The 7,725-nt window shown below is 41.9% G+C and overlaps 1 non-coding gene across 1 annotated transcript; it reads right to left on the bottom strand.

Annotated features, from left to right (window-relative positions):
* Positions 1-6,848: 6,848 nt before the first annotated feature.
* Trnas-gga lies at positions 6,849-6,931 on the bottom strand. The gene is given in 2 exon segments: positions 6,849-6,883; positions 6,892-6,931. It is a non-coding gene; the product is annotated as a tRNA-Ser (tRNA).
* Positions 6,932-7,725: the final 794 nt, after the last annotated feature.

Raw genomic sequence — 7,725 nt, 5'->3', positions numbered from 1 at the left:
CTAAGCTATTAATTCTTCCTCAGTAGGCTAAATACTTCAGGCTACTCTTCATCGCTACTAAATTGTAATCTAAGTCTAGATCTGCTCCTGAGTAGGCCTTTGGATCTATTATGTGATTTCGGTACCTTTGTCTGATCGTGATGTAATCTAACCGATATCGTCACTTGTCTCTCAGCCTATTCCAAATATTTCCCCTCCTCTTGTGATTCTTGAACAGAGTATTCACCGTTGCTGACATATTTGTTGGAGAACTCAGTCTTTCTCTCGTTCCTACAACCAAGCTCATACTGTCCCGTAACCCATCCGTCTACTGCCTCCCTTATAACTACATTCCATTCGCCCCAGACTACCAGACTTTCATCTTCCTTTACGTACTGAATTACCCGTTCACTGTCCTCGCATACTTTATCTCATCATATTCCGCTTGCGACGTCGGTTTGCACACATGAACTGTTGTTGTCGAAGTTGGTTTGCTGTCGATTATGAACCGATTACTGTTACTCACGCTCTGCTCTACCTTCCTGTTCATAATGAATCTTACTCCCGTTATACCATTTTCTGCTGCTGTTGATATTACTCTGTTCTCATCTGACCAGAAGTCTGGTCTTCTTCCTCTTCACTTCAGTGACCCCCTACATCTAGATTGGACCTTTGAATTTCCCTATTCAGATTTTCTAGTTTCTCTACCACGTTCAAATTTCTGACATTCCACGTCCGAAGCCGTTGAACATTATCCTTTTGTTGGTTGTTTAATCTTTATCTCATGGTTACTTACGCGTTGTTAGTACCCGCCGTCCCTCAACGCCCCCCCCCCCCCCCCCCCCGGAGATCCGAATGAAGGACTAGTCTGGAATCGTTTGACAATGAAGGGATCGTCATGAAACTTATTCAATTATGGGCCATACATCCTGTGGCTACAGATTATGTGCCTTTCATGCAGTGGTTTCCATTGCCTTCTGCATCCTCACGCCGATGTTTACTGTTGATCCTTCTGCCTTTTCCCACCCCAAAGGCAAAATAGAGCTTGAATTTCTGTCCTCTCTTTCGTCCTTCTCGACTAGACCGTTGGCAAAACGAGGATGACTTGTTATGCTGGAAGTCATCGGTTGCCACTGCTGATGACTTTTATTCAAAATTTAATCCGTGGCGAGGTTCGAAAACGGGACCGTGGGTATGTTGTGTACTAGTCGAAGATGCTAGACCTTTTTTTTTTCTTTCGTTACATTTGGTAGTCGTGGACGTCAAGTGATACATATTGAAGTTCATCGTTGATTATTTCACTCAGATTTTTTATTACACAGAACATCCAGCTCTCTGACAATCTGATCAGCAATGTACCCCGTGAGTTGTATTTAAGGGGTTTCGATGCATTCATAAATTCTCGGCTTACAGCTGCTTCTTGAACTATGTACTCGTAAACAGTGTTTTAGGTATAGTTTGCTTTTGTCTTCGGTCGTCTGCCATTCTGCATTTCCAGCATCACGCTGATGCACTCACGTAAGTCAGACAAACTTGTGATTAATCAGATGATTTGGGCGCCTATAGACATTTTCTAATTATCAGTGAGCACAGGTATCTCAGAAGGATGTACAAGAAGACCAAATCACAATTACATGTTGGCATAAATGCATTAGCTGTGCGTACATATTGCCAAATCGATTGAACACATTTTTTTCAGACTATGTGCCGTGCTGTTGATACATTAATGCCGATATTCAGACATAATTTTGACTTCACGAGCATCTTTCGGTGTGTACAAATCGTTCAAATGGCTCTAAGCGCTATGGGACGTAACATCTGAGGTCATCAGTCTCCTAGACTTAGAACTACTTAAACCCAACTAACCTAAGGACATCATACACATCCATGCCAGAGGCAGGATTCGAACCTGCGACCGTAGCAGCAGCGCGGTTCCGGACTGAAGCGCCTAGAAACGCTCCCCCACAGCGGCCGGCTCGGCATGTACATATTGATCATTTGTGTATAGAGGCTGAACTGAGCTAAGGGTATGATGTGAATAAGCCTTTAAATAACAACTACAGCAATATAATGGAGAAATGACATTTTTCGCCATACGTTTATCAAGGCATTCTTTACTATACATAAGATTTTCTGTTATACTTTTAAATAGTGTCATAAATGTCGCCCATTCCGTTGTCAAACAATATCGCATCGGAACACTTACTTACACGACTGCGTTACTGGTCTTCATAAATAAAGTTCCAGTTCGAAAACCCTGCAGAAAGAGAATCACTGCCCAGAAGGACATCAAATTTGAACATGTTATTGACGCAGGAGGAAACGTCATGGAGCAAAAACATTTAACGCCAAGTTTACGAATAGATCGTGCCGTACGTGCATAAATAGGGTCGGCTGGAAATGACAGATGAATCGCAGTACGATGACTATGGTTTGAGTTGCATATTACGGAATCCGTACCGATGAATGTGCATGACTGCAAAAGTTAGGAAGTCTAAAGTTGCTAACCATCACGGCAAGGATGTGCCCCGTAGGATGGTAAAATCAATTTTTAACTGTCCTGATGCCAAAAACCGAATAAAAACAAAATGACAACGGTTTTTAATTGCCTTGTGGCCATAACCCGTGGAAACAGAAAAACTACAACGGTTTTCAATTTTCCTGGGGCTAAAAACCACATAAAAAGCAAAATGACACCGCTTTGTAACTTTCCTGAAACTGGCGCATGACTTGTTCAGTATTCTGTCCACAGTTTTAAACAGCAACACATTGAAACGCAGGAGCAGCATGTTCCACAACAGCTTGTTGCATCATTTCATAATTTTGCGCCAAGTGCAAGATGAGAGTTGAGAAGTCTAATGTGATGTGAATAATTCCCTCTCTCTCCCTCTCAGTCCCTCTCAGTCCTTCTCTGTCCCCCTCTGTCCCTCTCTGTCCCTCTCTGTCCCTCTCTGTCCCTCTCTCTCCCTCTCTCTCCCTCTCTCTCCCTCTCTGTCCCTCTCTCTCCCTCTCTCTCCCCTATGTTTTCGTCTCTCTTCGCATCCCTTTTGATACGTTACGCTTCATACACCATTGCAGCGTTCCATCAGCTAATAGACATTATTTCAAAACGGTTTATACACCCTAATGATGGAAGCAGAGCCCATCCCATACATTCGTCACATCAGAACAAACTAAACATTAAAGTACTTAATGCAGAGTCTTACTCATAATGATTCTCCATCGTACAGGATATACAATATTCAATTCTCTCTGCGAAGGCTGTTCGGTATGTAAGGTTCAATTGGACAGTCTCGGTAGTGTGCCTGTCGATCGTGTCTTGTAACTCTTTTCAGTTCAGTGAGCACATAAGAGGCCTAGAAGAATAGTGCCACCCACCATTTATGTGTGCCCGCTGAGAGGTTTCGCATGATTTCGTGCAACCCCACATAACGTACCTGACCTCCATCTCCTTGCTCATGACATTCTCGGTCGCACACTGCGAGGGCAATAAGGACACCACTGCAAATTTTTCGATGGCAAGCGTTTTATCATCAACCATAAAGACCAGACTTGGCTTCTTCTGATGTTTATCTCTGCTCTCATGAACCTCTGGCTAAGAAGACAACATTTTGGCACAGACAACGAACTGCAGACCAGCATAGAGAAGTGGCGAAAAGCACATGCAGCTTCGTTCTGTGGCGAGGGTTTTGGACTGTTGGTACAACACTACGACTTATGTCCAAATTGGAGGGGCAACAATGTACAGAAATAGCAGGAAGATGTAGTTAATTGTCGCAAATAAAACGTCTTTAATTTTCATCTGTACACCCCAAAATATAAGCCTGTCAAAACATACAAGGAATAATATAACTGGCTCATTACACAACATGAAAAGTGGAACAAACTATTTGAAGAAGTTTTTAGACAAGTTTAAGTGGAAATCCCCGTAAATCAGCGGCTGGTGTGGCCAAGGAAATAAGACAATATTTTCATATGGGAACGACCCATAAAATCAAACTGTAGACATTAGGTAACTTTTACATGCAACTACTTACAGATAATGTGCACACAAATTTTGCTCCCTCTCTTTGTCGCACGCTATTTAAAAGTGAGGATCACACCACATAGTTTTTCATAATTTTCTAACTTCTACTATGAAGCTGATAATCATTGATAACCCCTTTATAGAACACCACTAGCCAAACCAATCCTTTTCTATTCTCCAATTCATTTCATAGTAATAAAATTCTGGAATCAAACTGGTCGTCTCAAGTCGCTACTTTATGAACTAAACTAAACATTAAAGAGTACACTTATAAAGAAAATCGTTTGTACTGTGAAATTACCAGCAGATGACCACCTCCAACTGTGTATTCCACCTACTATGAAGTATGCTAGGTACACTGATGTCTACACCTGTGCCTTAAATGTACTTACTTAAAGCTTTATCTAAATCCGAAGATAATGGGTCAATACCGACAACTGATAACAGAAAGTCGTCGCGAACGAATGAAAGGAAAAGTCTAAGTCAGAATTTCAAAAAAAAAAAATTGCCGAAGAATATAAGGAAAGCAAAGGTAAAGGTATTTCAAATAGATGAGATCGTCGTTTTTTAGTGTATCAAGTTCAGAATTACATAATTCAACCATGTTTGAAGATCATGTCTTTGGCTAACTGAAATATCTATGGGTGATGTGAGAAATAGTTACATCCGGAACTGGACAACTGTTTGGTTTAGTAACTGGTGGCTTAAATTATTAGTAAAAGTCGCGTATCTAATGAGAACTTCTGACCCCAAGTAAATACTAGCAACCCATAAACATGTGAATGCTAAGATGATGTACATACTACATTTACCTTACTTAGGATGAACGTTATTTTTGAGCTTAGGGGCATCAAACATTAATATTAATTACAGTAAATCCGTGCTCATTTAAGTAGTATATCTAACTCGAAATCTCAGAGAACCATTTGTAGTTTCATATACACTCTCTTCGAGATAACTTGCACTGATATCAAAGGCACGTAGTGGCAAATCTTGGTGCATTAAATCTAAATCATTGTCGTCAACAACACCATCTCAGCTTTATATTTGTTCAGTCAGTTCACTAAATATGGGGTCTAATAGGCTCTGTGCACAAGTCAGCATTAAGCTATTGAAAGAGAAAATACGTAAAGTATAACAACGGTAATGTAGTGACAAATCTCTATTAAAATCACGCATTGTAGATAGTGAACCCTCATTATTCTTTCAGATGAATCTGCAGTCACTAGGACATCAGTTTCCTACATTAAGTATTATAATGTTGCGATTTGATAAATACCGGCTGAATGAGCACTGGCGTCAGGAACATGAATGCAAAATGTAGACTCCAGTAGGTGCAGTGTAAGCTGATTGTTTTCGACCAAATACAGAGATATCCATAAAAGTACAAAATAATCTTAAGAACAGCGCTAACGTAATAGATCAGATCTATTCATTATACGAAGGAGAAACAGGAATTGCCGCTATTCTCTTCGCTGCTTTTTGAGAAATCATTGCAGTTTTGCACTATTTTGATAAAATCGAGATCGGGCACACGATGATAAAAATGATCTCGATTACTTGCGGTGGTGTCATTCTCATTAAACGTGAATCAAATAAAGTTGCGAACATAAACGGGACGTAGAGAAGACTACGATGTATGATGTGAACAGCGACGTATGAAGGTTTGGTTCGAACCGAGAAGCATGCAAGTATAGCCAAAGTGACTAAGTCGATCACTCGCGACAAGTGGGAAGTCTTTGTTCGCGCCCTCGTCCGGCACAAATTTTCGTATGCCACAATAGCGTAACAGATCTGTACACCAGACTCTTTTCTCTAACCTACCTGATGGTGTGCAGTAAGAACGACTGCCATTCTATGCAGCCTTTCTGAAAAAAAGGCAGTATCATAGAAAAAATACATTTTACCTTTCTCACGATAAGCAAAATTACGAATCATTTGATATATGATAAAGATCGAACAGATTGATGGTTATAAAATCGGCGAAATTAACCATTAACTAAACTATATCATAATCCCGGCAGTCAGCTGTTACTATAGGCTTGCCTAGCCGGAGGACCGTTGTCTCGTGAGGGCAGAGTAGTTTTTCGAGTCCTAGATTACTTATTCATAGTAATTTGTACTATGGCTAACAGCCACAAATGCTGTTTGTGCCGTTACTTTGAATTCCAGACATTGGCTTCTTCGAGGCGGAGCTACATATCTGTTCCTCCCTTTTCGACGGATTGCCACTCAGAGGACAAAAAATTGGAACCGTGAGACCAGGCCTTGCAAGCCGGAACAAATCTTAACCGTCAGTCTAGTTAAGCTGGCAGCAAATTCCTTTTTTCTGGCAGCAGACGCTTGCTGTGTTGCGATAATCTCGCTAACAAAACTGACAAGAGAGGCTGCCCTGTCCACAGTTGCTTGCTGTTGTTAGTTGGAGTAATTCCACTAACTTCAGTAATGCAGAAGCTACTGATATTATTTGTATGTCTTTGTTCTTGCTTCCTGTTCTCTGTAGCAGCATGTTCAAAGGAACATTGTACCGTAATACGGAATAACACAGGCACTGCAATGTAGCATTTACAGGCTGACAATTATTGAACTATCTGAGAAAAACATAATTAGTTACAAACTAGGCATGTAAACGCCACTACATATTTTAGGATTTAGGTTATGTCATGTTCGATATGCCTGCCTTCAATGGCGATGATGTGGCGCAGACGAATAGGGAAATTCAGCATGGTTCAAATGGTTCAAATGACTCTGAGCACTATGGGACTCAACTGCTGTGGTCATAAGTCCCCTAGAACTAAGAACTACTTAAACCTAACTAACCTAAGGACATCACACACATCCATGCCGGAGGCAGGATTCGAACCTGCGACCGTAGCGTCGTGCGGTTCCAGACTGTAGCGCCTTTAACCGCTCGGCCACTCCGGCCGGCCAATTCAGCATGACCCTCTGAAGTGTCGGAGCATCGATGCTGTAGAAGATCACGTGGATGGCTATTTTCTGCTCAGGAACGGATTCTGGGTCATTGCTGTACACAGTGTCATTAATACAGCCCCCTAAAAAAGAGTCGCATGTGTTCATAGCCGGAGAATACGGCACCTAATCGGGGCCCATGCCAGTGGCCTCTGGGTACTCCGGAGCCAGACTGCTGTCTCCAAAGTGCTCCTCCAGGACATTACTCTCCTGCTCCGATGGGGTCGATCGCCGTCTTGCATGAACCACATCTTGTCTAAATAAGAGTCACTTTGGATAATGGGGATGAAATCATCTTCCAAAACCTTCACGTACCGTTCAGTACTCCCCGTACCACCAAGGAATATCGCACCATTTATTCCGTGACTGGACATTCCACACCACAGAGTCACCCGTTGAGGGTGAAGAGACATCTCGATCACGCAATGCGGATTTTCAGTCCCCCAGATGCCCCCATTTTGCTTACTGACGAACCCATCCCAATGAAAGTGGGCTTCGTCGCTAAACCAAACAATAATGCGCTCACTAATTCCCATCATGCCCCGCGCCCGACCGTGCCGTTTTAATTAACATCCTAATGCAAACTGATGAGAAGTTATGACGATTTTATTTCATACAGCTCAATAATTGTCACCCTGTATCTACCGACGGCGGGCAAGCAGTGTTCAAGTAAAATGACATGCCTGCACTGGAATGCACATAATGGATGTACGAGAAAGGCCTGTAGACACGTGGTTGAATAAATATGG

The sequence above is a fragment of the Schistocerca piceifrons genome, chromosome 5 (assembly GCF_021461385.2).
Source record: "Schistocerca piceifrons isolate TAMUIC-IGC-003096 chromosome 5, iqSchPice1.1, whole genome shotgun sequence".
In the NCBI taxonomy this organism is placed as follows: Eukaryota; Metazoa; Arthropoda; class Insecta; order Orthoptera; family Acrididae; genus Schistocerca; species Schistocerca piceifrons.
Note: the sequence above shows the minus strand (reverse complement) of the source record. Positions and strands in the feature narration are given on the sequence as shown.